The sequence below is a fragment of the Cinclus cinclus genome, chromosome 6, assembly GCF_963662255.1.
Source record: "Cinclus cinclus chromosome 6, bCinCin1.1, whole genome shotgun sequence".
Taxonomy (NCBI): Eukaryota; Metazoa; Chordata; class Aves; order Passeriformes; family Cinclidae; genus Cinclus; species Cinclus cinclus.
The window spans coordinates 38,421,181-38,434,862 of NC_085051.1; the positions used below are offsets into that span (position 1 = coordinate 38,421,181).

General features: G+C 36.1%; 1 protein-coding gene across 3 annotated transcripts in view; it reads right to left on the reverse strand.

Annotated features, from left to right (window-relative positions):
- The window catches only part of SLC25A21 (solute carrier family 25 member 21), a 232,392-nt gene that overhangs the window by 39,650 nt on the left and 179,060 nt on the right, over positions 1–13,682 (reverse strand). Inside the window, exon 1 of one of the 3 annotated variants that reach the window (XM_062495002.1) lies at positions 6,697–6,837. The exons of the other annotated variants lie outside the window; for them this stretch is intronic. The gene's annotated coding sequence lies outside the window, so the exon portion shown is untranslated. Of the gene's footprint in view, positions 1–6,696; positions 6,838–13,682 lie in introns of those variants that run through there. 3 annotated transcript variants of the gene reach the window in all.

Here is a 13,682-nt window from a genome sequence, read left to right on the forward strand (position 1 = left end):
TATTAGTTTCACTTCAGGGATATTCTGAATTCTTTCATCTGCCTGGCAGACAGAAAATTCACCCTACTTTCAGAAAAGTCACCCCGCAAAGATAACTGGGCCATGGTTCCACAAATCCAATTTAGCTCATCTGAAGCTCCATTTGGTGTATTGGTTTGCTGAGCGAGACAGACTTTTTCAAGAAATTATTTATATAATCAGTATTAAATATTATAGTACTAGAATCATAGAAGGTGAAACCCTTTTATCTGATTCATGTTATCTAGGTAAATTATTTTGTAGGTGTTGTAAATGAATAATGCCAACAATGATGGGAGAGTGTTTGTACTCATAAAGGACAATTATAATTTATTGTGTATCTCAAGAGATTATATGATAACCATTTTCTTTCCATTCAATAGTAACATGTACCACTTTTCTTCCTTATGTGAAAAAAGACTTCCTAGATGTGATGACAGAAAATGGCCTATGAAAATATTAAAGAGCTACATCACAAGGCCAGCTGGTTTTTGATTTACAAATTGCGCAGGTAGTGAAAATGGCCTGTGGAATTAAAGTCAAAGATGTAAGCTACAGTCTTACTGATAAAAGACTTAGCAATTTTCTGCCATCTTTTAAATAAACTGTTTCATCTGGTTTATGTTGTTTTTCTTCATTTTGCACTCCACTTCATGTTATCATCACAGCCACAGTGAGACATTTTGGTGCCCAGGGAGTATCTCCAAACCCTGAGCACTGTCCCCACCAGCCCTCCAGCCAGCTGCTCTTGCCATTTGTGTTCTCTGCTTCGTCTTCCCAGGTGGCAGCTACAGCAACCGGAATTTACCATATTTACCTCCAACAGTTTTGGCTATTTTTGAATTCTGGTTTCACAAACATTTGTGACAAACCAGCACTACTGCAAAAGAAGAAGTAATCCTATTTCCCTCCTTTTCCTTTCCCAGTTGCTCTGTCCAGCTTCCACAATAGCGTGTCCATTCTGCTGGAAAAAGGTCTGTGTGTGACATGATGACAGCAAACCTTTCTGGATTACCAACATATTTTTTTTAAGTGGCCAGGTTAATATTAACCCAATCATTTCTCCAATATCCAAGACTCCTGACCAGGTGCAGAAGGACATATGCTGGCACAAAGGAGTGTGTGGCACAAAAGCAGCAACGCATGACTGGGCACACAGCACACACCACTTCTTAGTGGCTTAAAGCAGCCATGAACCGTGGCTTTGGTTAGACAGAAATCAAGATCTGGTCTATTATGTTTTCCTCTTTAACCTGAGTTTGGATGTATGGTTCACATCTTGCTGTGTGTTATACTCCTCCAGCTGTGCTACAATAATGGCACCTCTACCCTCTCATCAGGCAGTAATTTTGAATTAAAATGCCTCTCCTAGGGATGACTTCTAAAGTACAACACATACCACCTCGTGAATGTGGTAACCGATATGTCGACATTCCAGAGTGCTAAATAGGTGAGGATGTTGGCTTTCAGGAACAATCCTTTGCCAGATAATACTTCATTATCTGACAGACCATCTGGTTGCCAGTCCATCAATGCTATATTACTACAGTCAGCTCTCTATGCTTGATTATTGCTCAACATTTGTATTACTTTGCAAATAATAGAACTCAAAAAATGAAAAAGAATCTTCCACAGACTAAGCAAGACAAATCACCACTTGCTTATGTACTTGTCATTGTCATTTTTGGATAATGGCCAAACAGTGGATTTTTGTCCATGTGACTTGTGAATTCAGAGCACAGCATACCCTATTGTTATCAGAAGAAAGATCACCAACTTTTAATTGCACAATATGTATAAACACAGCTGGCCTCGTGATTCTTTTTGTAATGCAATATGTTATTCCCTAAAATTCTGTTTCAGGTGTGACCTCAGGTCTCTTTCTATTCCACTTGTTGAAGTCTCTGAGATTTACAGTGATATACTCCTAGACTACCAGGAATATTTAAAGAACATTTTTTCTTGGATTTTAGAAGGAATGTGAATGAAAAGCTGTATCTATTGGATATCCTTCTGGTGTCTGTTCAGAGCACTCTGTCTTAAGAATGACTACTCAGAAGAATGTGCAGTTCATAATTCCATAAGCAATGATAGCAATCTCTTTACAGAAAAATATGCATTTCTTCAATAGGAGGAATGTGACCATGGAAACACAATGACATTACAGAATAAGATCAGGAAGAACAATATTAGCTGCATCTATTTAAAAAGTATATCTTTAATTATGAATAAAAATAGTGCTTTAGTGTAGTTAATAATGTAATGGAAGTTTTATAAATATTGTATTGGCTTTTAAGTGAAGCTGGTCCTCAGTCCTTATTTGTTACTAGCTCTCAGAATTTCACTTTTGTGCATAATTCCCTTTTCCACAGGAATCAGAAATCTCTCTCTTTTTTTTTTTCAGTAGTCTTAAGGTAAAAGTCAAGTTGTCCCTCTGTAACTGATATTGTCATTCCTGCCAATACATGGTTTTAGTACTAACACCTGGTTCAAAATCTAGACGCCTAACGAAACTCTACAGCCAAATAAATAAAACTCAGAACAAAACATTTTTGGAAAAAAAATGTGATTAGCTTCAAGTGAAAAATGCATAAATAAGCAATTAAAGAAATTTTTAATGTTCTTTATATTTTTTTTCCCCATAAATTTAATACTTTTATAGTGAGCACTCTAGCCACTCATGATTACACTCTTACTGGACATGTCTGAGGTTCTTTTTCCAATAATTAAACAAAAATATAAGTATAAGCAAGTTAGGGTGTTTAGACCAGGCTTCCTCCAAGGGAGGTTGGTGGTAGAGAGAGAAGTGAGGACTAAGTCTCATTCAGGATACTGTGTAACCCCAGGCACCTGATGCTGGGTGAGAAACAGGTTGATGAAACTCCACAGGCTCCAGCCAAAAGAGTTGATTCCCACAGGTAGGGGAGAACTGGGTTTCATGAGCAGAGATGGTGCTGCAAAGAATTCACTTCCCAGCATGGGGTACCCCATGACTCAGACATAGTCTGCAGAGGAGCCATTTGACTAAAGCTACAGAAGCTTTAACATCTTGCCTTTTATTGGGTTTAAAATGGTGGTTAGACCATACTCCAGCAAGTGGAACCTACTGGTCTGTACTCCTCTGTGTTCAGAAGTAAGAGTCTTGAGTTCCTGGACAAGCCCTTTAAGCCATTGTATAAAGGAGAATATATTTAAGAGGCTATTATTTCCAAAAAACAAGGTAGCAGATGCAACCATACTTTATGAGGAGCTCAACCACATGGGTATGTTTTAGGCACAATCTGGAAATGCTTAGAAGTTGCTTAGAAGTTGATTGATTGAGCCTACCAGTTGTCTCCACCTGGCAACTGCATGATCTTTCTTACAATAAGAGCTTTAGGCTTAGGTGATAATGTAATTATCTGCACATAGTTTTTGGTTTGTCCTTGTTTTTTTTTTTGGGTTTTTTTTTTGTTTGTTTTTGTTTTTGTTTTTGTCTCATCAGTATCAAACCCAAGTTTTCTGGTATGGTCCAAAAAGAGCAGTTTAATTTGTGTTAATTCTGTTTTTCTCAACTGAAAGAATAATCAAAATCATCAAAATCTAGAAACATAGTAGCTTATAGTTTGTTCATGGAACCATGCATTGGATTTTAGAGCACTAGAACTATTGGTACAGATGTTCTGGTTTAAATGAAATGTATTTGTGCAGGACTGATTTTATATTCAGCTTTATTCATAAGCAGTTTGTACCATAGCTTTACAGTAGCTGTTCTTCCAGTTTCCCAGTCATGGTGCCTTGCCCACACTCTAAGTTGCAACACGTTCCCTTTGTCCCAAGGTCTGTCCTGGCAGGACTTTCTGGAGATCTGTGGACACACATGGTGGTGCTCTGACTACATCTTCCTCCCTGCAGCACTCTGCAGCTTTATTGTTTAAGTGTCCTCTGGGTAGGATGATGATCTTTCTAGGCTGCTAAGTGAGCTTTGTGTTTGGCTCCAAGGACAAAGCAGATTTTGTCCCACAGTTTTAAGGGTTATACAAAGTTCTGCTAAACACAAATAGGTGCTTAGTTTAGTTTCTTTTCTGATGAAATGCTGTCAAGCAAACATATGAAGTCAGTAGCAAACCCTGAGGGCTAACAGAATTCTTAGTTCAGCTGTTTCTCAGTGATGGGCAAGCAGTGTCATTTAGGTATTTCTGTTATAGTTATACACATATAAGCACTTTTTAATTAACTTCTTCCTGTGAGAGAATTTCTCTTCACAGGTGTTTATAAAGTGGTCTCACATGAATCACAGAAGCAGAAGCTTTGGTCATGCATCAGTTAAGGTAGGAAATGTAGACATCCAAGCCTAGCTGGAATGCTATCAGGCATCCTCACATTTCACCATGGCTATCTGGAACATTTTCTATGACAATGAAAACTCCATCTATATTTCACAAATGAAAAGAACTGGAATTAAAAAAAAAATAGGAAAAATAGAATAATAGGTAGTGACTAACCCATATGTTATAGGTACTTTCTATAGTCTTCTCTGAATTCAAATTTTATACAATTTCCATGTAGACTTGCAGTTAGACATCTGCTGCCACAATCCAAGCATATTATTTACATGACAAAATTACAGGTGTCTAAATTCTGCTTCTCTTGCTGAATAGCTTAAAACTTAGGGCAACTGTAAAATTAAGAAGTGTGTAATTTAATATGTTGTCTTAAAAACAGGCTTAGGTAATATGCCTGAAAAACCTTAGTAAGGTAGTGCAGAAGAACTTGGTAAACAATGTGTAAATTTGCAGATCACTAATGAATGTGGAAAAGGTGAACTGTTTATATAGAGCCTACGGCACTGTAGACTATATATAATGATCACCCAGCAGGACAGAAGCAAATTTATATGCTCTGTTCTGGAAGGCAGTGTGAGCTTCATTTGGAATGAAACTACTTACCTGGCACAGAAGGAATCAAAGAAGGTTCTGAGGAGCAGATAAGCAGTAGCAGAATATACTGGTTAAAGATCCTGTGGTTTTTTTTTGTTTGTTTGGTTTTTTTTTGTTTTGTTTTCTTTTTGTTTTTAATAGAGTTTTTGACCATTTGTATAGTCTAAGCAATAAGAACCAGGATCTGCACACTTTAATTTGCATTCAAATTTCCTCTCTACTGAAAACCAAATACTACTGCTTACATAAAGCAACAAGAGTACATTTGTGTCATCTTTTGGTACAGAATTCTTTCCTTCTCTTTTTGCTCCTCTTACTACCACAGTTCCCCAGACTCCTTCTCTATCAAATACCCCCCAAGAATGCACTTCATTTAGGAAGTCTCTCAGCATTAACACACCAAGCTATACAAGTTTCAATGTATTTCTACTACTGACCCTTCTCTTCCTACTTTTTTTTTGGTACATATATACTTGTTCTCCTTTTTATATCTTATTTAGGTCAGTGGAAGCACAGAGGAAGCATTAATATTTACAAAGCAATGGGAAAGAATAAATCTTTATATAATACTGCCACTAGCTAGAGTAGGAAAATGGCTTCCGTATATGAGGTTGAACTTGAGGGGATCAATTTTAAGGTAAAAATAAGCATAAATATTTAAGCATTTAACATACTGCCATATATTAAGATGATATTTCCTCTCCCAGGAGCAGGATATCTATCAGGCCATTTGAAACTGGAGTTACTATAGCAAACATTCTAGCTAGTAACTAAACAGTTATGCAGAACTTTTATGGATGTGGGCAGAAGCAAGGTTTTAGTAGCCCCTACACAGTTTAAACTGTTATCCACACAAGGCTGGTGACAAACAAAAGGTAATGCTTGTATGGTCTACACCTTAGAACTGTTTCTTACTTTTCACATGTATACCTTTATTCCAATATCCTGGAATATAAAAAGGAATTTCATCATCTTTATGTCATCAGAAATGATTTTAATGAATTAGAAATTGTTTGGGTACTATCTGAAATTCCCTAAAAATTTGCAAAAAGCAGGAAACTCAATTCAGACTGGCCACAGACAGATTCTATTGTCCCTGATAATTTTTAAACTCTATCTTAATTCAGACTAGATTCCAGAATAATGCCAACAAGTAAAGAAAGCATAAATCAGGGCTCAAACTTCAAAATGTGGTGTAGGAATTACTGGAATCCTGAAAAAAATATCTGTAAGAAATACTGTATGAATTTTTGAACCCTTCAATCTCATTTCTGATTAGCTCATGAGTCATCTGTCAAGACCGGTCAACTCTCTCCATGCTCCCACATTTAATCCAAACATTTGCACAGAAAATCAACATTAAGGTAAAGTAAGAGTTGCCCTAAAATTACTGTTTAGGTGTAAATATGTGCATAGTAAGGAAGGAGGAACTGTAATAGCAGCCCTGGGTTGTGTTCCTTAAAAGAAAGAAAATTGAAGGCCTGCTATAAAGGCTTTAGCCAACAGAATAGTTTCCACAGACTTCAGAAGGATGTGAATCAGGCCCCTAAAGTAGCAACTCATTTAGTAGTGAGTGCTAAATTAATAGCACTTATTTTCTTTGAGCATAACAGCATCCATTCATCACACTGCAGTAACAAAGCTGTAACCTGATCTATGACAAATATTACAAGCCTAATGGCTGATGTCCATTACTGACGGGACCTGCTCACCATTTAGAAGAGATTGGCACTGAAGGATTACTGAGCAAACATAGCACCTGAAAAAACTTGCATGCAGGAGTCTGTCATCAGGTGTGTGATCGAGGGCATTATCTGAGAACGCTGGCTCTTATCTTCGGTTGGAAACTGCTGGAATTGCCAACAATTCTCAACAAAGAGCTTCCGTCATGGAAGGCTGATACACCGAGCCAGTCTGGTGGTGGTTTACCTTCCCAAGGCTTCATTCCTTTTTATGGATCACCTGAGACCAAGAAGCACACCAGTCTTTAATAGCTTAAATAGCAGGACAACCTAGCAAACTGATGACAATCAAGGGAAAACCAATCCTTTTTGGTAGAAAGACAAAATTCCAAGCATTCCCTCACAGTAACTTAGGAAGACCTACTTTAAAAACTGCATTTTCCCAAACAGGATGCTGAGAAAACTTTCCTACCACTGATTTCTATCATTTTTCAACATTCCCTATATTAAACTGCTCACGAGTCAAGTTTTCACCTTTTAAACCAATACACTTGTTCTCAGGAACATATTAAATTGATTTTCAATGTTTTTATTTACGTAACCCTAGATAGAATTAAAATTGTACAATTTTTAAGAAAGCAAAAAAAAATTTCTATTTGTACAAAAACGCAGTTATTTTTCTTGTTGTTATATTGCAGCTTTGAGTTATTAATTACTTGCAACTATTAACAGGAGTAGTCAGAGGCATTTTATTTTTCCCAAAATTGCGACAGCATATTTAATTTGCGCAGGAGTTTTGAAAATGTAACTGAAATTTTTTGTTTGCCCTTTTACATACTTCTTAAAGAAAACCTAAGTTAATTTGATACTTACATTACCCATTAAGTATGAAAAAAATGAGATTAAATACTTTAATATGCTGTGAACCAATAAGATCAAGAAAATCCAAATATTATGCACATATATAATTTTGCATTTTCAAACACAGAGACATATATGTGAGAATATTTTAAAACATAAGCTGAAATGCTAACTAGTTAATGATACACTTTTATCCACAAAATTTAGGCCAGATTTAGTCTCCTAAATCACAGAGGCAATCAAAAGAATAAATACTACTATATACTAAATGGTAAATCAGAGAGAAGATAGATGATATTTCCAATAAAAGTGGTGTAGAAAATTAGCTCTTAAAATACCTAACACCTTTTTATGAAGTATTTTACACAGAAAAATAGTCAAATTAAAACAAAAATGGAATATGTAATTTGTTGCGAGAAGGGTTTTAAAAATTAAAGAAGGTACATTTATCAAAATTTATTTCTTAAGTCAGGATATAAAATTAGTTAATGTGGGGTTAAAATTATTAAATAAAAAGAGTTTCATTAAGAAATGAAATGTTTTCAGTAAGAAATAAATGTTTATCTTATTATTAAAAATACATTACTATTAATGTAATAATTTTAACATTCATTAAATGTTTTAATGGTAAGTGATCTGAGCCCCTACCTAGATTAGGAGGCAGCAGGATTGTAGAAGCATTTATCCCAGTAGAGTTTAACTCCTACAGAGAAAGCAAAGAGATGTATTGGGTTTGGCTACCTAATTCCTATGCTGCAGAGTTGTTTATTTATTATGGAAAAATTCCATTTGTCACAATGAAATAAACCCTAAAAAATCATTCTGTGTGTGAGATACTCAGTGTATGACAGTCAGCTCTAAAACAGTGTGTATGCAAGTTCAGGCAGAGCTAAAATACACAAAAATAGACAAACACCGAAGGCAAGCTATATAAAAAAACCATCAGCATTGATCTTGTATTCATAACTGGAGCCAATGCTTCAGTCAGAATTATTGCCCCATGTGCTACATGAAAACTTCAGAAATTTATTATGAAGTGCCTGCTGGCTCACTGTGAAAGCAGATCTCTAGGCTGGATGGACAGAGCGCAATGGTGCAGTTTATCTGTGCTTATATGCATGCATTCCTGTAAGGAGATGCACCGTGCTAGACACACACTACACTTGATGTTGACAGTTTTGGAATTAAATAAAACTACTTTTATTGCATTAAAGCTAGTGTTGATATTTATAGGGTAAAGAAAAACACAGCATGCCATAAGCTGCATAAGCAAAGAATGTGAAAACTAAGAAAAACCCCAACTTCATATGTATTTAGAATTTTATTTTCTTTGAAGGAGCCAATAACAACAAGCAAAATAAACGATTTATTTTTCACAGTTCGATTCTCTAAGTCATATGGAATGCAATGTGCCCTAACTATGAGTTAGCATTATACAGAAACACACTCTTCTAAAACATTTTCATATTCCATGCTAATTCCATTTTATCTTGTTATATTTAAGATGCATTCCATGGAAAATCTATGTAACTGTCAAATATTTGTGGCTATTTACATTGCCTTTTTATTTTGATTTGGCTCACCATTTTTGAGGAGTATTGTCTCCTCCATGATCAATCATAGATATTCTCAACATCTGGATTACTAAATTTCTTTCAGAATGTGAAGCATGATATACAGGAAGACTTCAGTTTGGGTAAAGAACACTGCAAAGAGAAGAGGGGCTTGTGATGGTGTTAGGGGTGAGTGATCAGCATACCCAGCAGTTACTGCTGCCATGGCAGCTCTATGGCTCAGCAAAAAGACTGCCTTCCTAACAAAGATGTATTTTAGAAGTTTCCCATATAACAGTATTTTTATTCTTATAAAAGAGAAAACAAATTCATATATCAGGAAAACAACTGAAGGGATCTCCACTTTTAATAATACAAAATTATTACTAAAACTATTGTAAATAATATTTTGTTAACCTACCCAGAAAACAAGAAAACTATGATTACTGAAAAAATCCTACCTATTATAACAGCTTGTCATAGTCTTAGTACATCTTTGTAACTTACAGTTAAAATAGTGAGCAAATGTATATAATGTAAAACTCAGTTATTTCTGAAGTGAAAATGTTTCATCACTGAAAAAAGTACTTGATTTGGCATAGAATTTTAATCTGCATTTTTACAGATGTAAAAATTTTAGTTGTTCAAATTAGTGAACAATCTAAGTTACATATAAATAAAAAATTGTGGACTGTAGTAATTAAAAGGATTGACATAAAAGAGACAAAGCTGTGTTTTCAGATGTAACCAGTAAAGAAATTAATTTAAATGAGGTAAAGACATGCAGATTAGACAGAGATATAATAGTGCCATTACAAGTAAGTATGAGATATAGTCGAAGAAATATGCTAAATGTATGTTGTTTGGTTACTTAGGTCAGAACACAAAAAGAATTAATGAGAATTTTTTCTCTCACCCACTTCAAACTACAGCTTAGAAACTTTTATTTGAAAAAAAAAAAAAGCTATTGACCTAAAACACTGTTGCTCAATTTCACAGGCATGCTTTCTACAACTAAAATAAAAATGCTTTACTTAGCATTTTATGCTGTCTGCCAGGTATTTCCTGTGAACATCCCATCTAAAATCTCTTGGTTCTAGTTACTAAAGTCTGTAAAGAAAATCCTGGCAAAAGTGTAGTTCTAAGCTTCATGAGCAGCCATTTTAAACAGAAAGCTGGTTTTGTTGTGTTGACAATCACATTTTAAACTGATTCCTTCCAGATGAAAAGATGCTATTTCAAACAATGTAATAAAAGTGTGAAGTCAGCTGTTCTAAGGACATAAAAATGATTTATCTGTTCTCTGGTCACTGTTTTCTTTCCCCTTGATACAGTGGAATTTTTATTTTAAAGAAGAGGTTATCAAATAATAGCTATAGAAGCCCAAATAGAAGCCCAAATTACAGAGAAGTAAATAACCACTTGTGTCTTAAAGACACATCACGTACCTACAATTAATTTTGCACCTCACAGTGCCTCCACTACTGTGTTTATGAAATGTTAAATGCAATGGCTAGATTTACATAACTGATAAATAGCTAATTCTTACAGCTGACTACTGACAATCATCAGATTTCAGAGCTATTTCCTTCGGTAAGAAAGAGGTTTCAGACACGTTTCAGACTTTTTTTGTCTGTAACTGGGCATGACAGCCTTGCCCCAGCTCAGATTTGGGAGACAGCCCCTCCAATCTCTCCATCATGATTTGAATCATTTTCTCATGTTTTAAATACAGATTTCAGTTCTGCAGACTTTAATGGTACTAAAGGGATATCCTTTCAGAACAAGCAAGATTTTTAGGGACAGATCCCCAAAAAGCAGAGTGATCCAAAAGTAAGGCTTAAGCTTAATTTGCCATTTAACAGTAATTGCTGAAACCTTTGTTCAGAGGATATGCAGCCCTGGCTGTGACTAAACTCTGAGGGGTCTTGGGTCCTGGCCTGGAAGATTGTCACTAGCTGAAATTCTCGTACAGCCCTAGGGGAGCCAAGGAAGCCATGGAGAAGGACAACACCTATGGCACAGCCTGTAGGACCTCTTCCCAGTTTCCTGACTCTAGGTGGCTCTCAGCTCAGCAGCTCAGAGGCACAGAGGTTTTGGGGCTCAGAGGCAGCACCACATCCCTACCCGAAGTGAGGAGAATGGTGCCAGGAAGAAATGTCTCCATCAGGGTCCCAGGAGCTTGGAGCACCAGGGAATGTCATCGTAGTCTGCAGTCTTTTGCACTGAACCAGGAGAAATTCATGACCATTTTCCTGGGCTGCCAAATTTGGCAGACATATTCTTCACTTTCAGAGAACATAAATGCAGTCAGAGAATTTGATGATAAAGCATAGTATGGTGTTTTCCACACACTAGACCTAACAGAAGGTTTATTATAAGCACAATTATCACATTGATCTATTTAAACATGATATTTGAAACCTTCAGGAACCTAATGTGGCAAAATGACAAATATCCTTGAAAGTTAAAATAGTAAGAATTAAACAATTTTGTTCCATTGACCTTCCGAGTAGATAGATTAAAATGGATTGAAAACAATTCCTGTAGGTATCTTTTTACTTCTTTAATATAAGCATCTTATGATGCAGCCATCTGATTCCAAGGTGCTACTGCTATAAATACCAATGTTATAATGAGCTCTATTTATGTTATGGTATTAGAAAACAGAGACACTTGAGACATCATATCTTTAAGGTTATAACTATATGATTATGAAAATACTTGGAAAAAAATACAACTTGAACCTTTAAAAAATGCAGATCAGACACCCAATTGTGAGTGTACCTCCAGTGGCCTTAGCAAATGATAACAACTAATGCCAGTTAACGTCTGACCCATTTACTTCTAAGATGCTTTTAAGATTTACGTAATTTTATTGTGTTTTGTTCCTATGGGAAATAAATAAGCATGTGTTCCATCTTTAAAGCACGTGATTCTTAGAAGTGATTCTCTTTAAAAGTGTTCTTGTTTACTGCGTTGCCATATACACCAGATTAAATTTTGCAAGTAAAATGTGTGTCCATCAGTAATAAAAATGTGGTTAGTCAAATGCTGCCCTTAGTTACACCACTGAAACTTCACTGTGTTTCAGACAGCTACACACATAAAGTTTTTCACATTCCAAAGCCATTTTTTAATGTTTTCAAGTGTTAACATATGAAGATGGGGGTAGGGAACCTCCAGTCAGGAGCAGAGAATTCTTGCCTGAATGGGATGATGAAAACCTCATGACAGTAACATCAGTAAACACTGCTGGCTCTGGAGACAGTCGGGTCCGTGGAACAGGGAGCTAGCCTTGCACTCAGGATATCCAGCTTCAGGCTTAAACCTGCCACTACATCCACGCATGCCCTCAGACAGCTACTTCATAAAATGAGCTGTTGATTAAGTCTTCAGAAAACTTCTGAATTAGCGACCTGTATCAAACAATGCAATTTTGTTTCCAACACGTGTGTTCTCCAGAGGTCTGATATGAAGGTGCTAGCAGGGACCCCATAAGCAGCTCGGTATCAGGCTGCTCCCTGAGAACCCCCCCGTGATGCTCCAGTCCAGATCTACTTGACTCTGCTTGGCTCACTTCACACATCAACATCGTCTGAGGTAATGGTACTTCCTTCTTCTGTGAAGTATTTTGAGATCCACTGGGTAAAAGAACAATTATCATCTTTGTTTTGTGACTCACTTCTGTTGCAAAAGCATCCAGACTCTTAGAATTGTTGGCAGTGGATTAAGAACTGGTTATATACAAAAGAAAGCATAATGCACATCGCCTTCATATAAATGCACAAAAGATGTCTCCTTTGTGGCCATATTTGATCTAAAACCTTCTGAGTATAACATAAATCAATATGTTAAAGTAAATTATCAGGGAAATTATGTCAGTCAAATTTTATGCATTCCTTTAATCTTGAAAGTAGTCTTTATGATTACTTTATTCAAGGCTATCTCGTCATTTAAATTTTATGGCTTAGCATCCATTCAGAGTAAGAATAAAAATGATGGTTTTAAGACACAAGTCCAGACAAAATAGAGACAATGAAATGAAACTGGTAACAGTAAGACCAGGAATTGCACATAGGTCCATGCAGACCAAGGGCTGAAGTGAGAGTAATGGGCGTAAGAACAGTTTTAGGGAAAGAAGATCTATCACTCTTCATATATATGTCATGGACTATGAAGAAGGAACTCTTACTAATTAGCCAGAAGAAATTCTGAAATTCTTTGATTGTGGGGCACCTAGTCTATGCTAAGGCATCATTTTTCTTCTCACTGCAGATACGTGAGACCAATTTCTCACAGGGCCATGTGGATCCTACCTTCCAAACTGCACAGGCATGAGGGCACTTGCCGAGGAGTGTTTTGGTCAAAAATAAATGTACTGATTAAACAGTTAATAAATTTAATGATGTACTATGAGAACTTGCTATGTCCCTATCTAAATTTTGCAAGCTCATGCTCCTTGAAAATATATGAATACTAGCTTTTCTAACAGTAAGCATTTCTTCTTCAAAGATGTGCAAAGCAAGAACAAGGGTTTAAAAATTCAGCCCTAAGACATTAATTTTATTCACAAAAGCCAGCAGATTTAACACATTTTCCCAGTTTAAGCCACTACATTGTCCTTTATAATTTCAATTAGAAGTCTC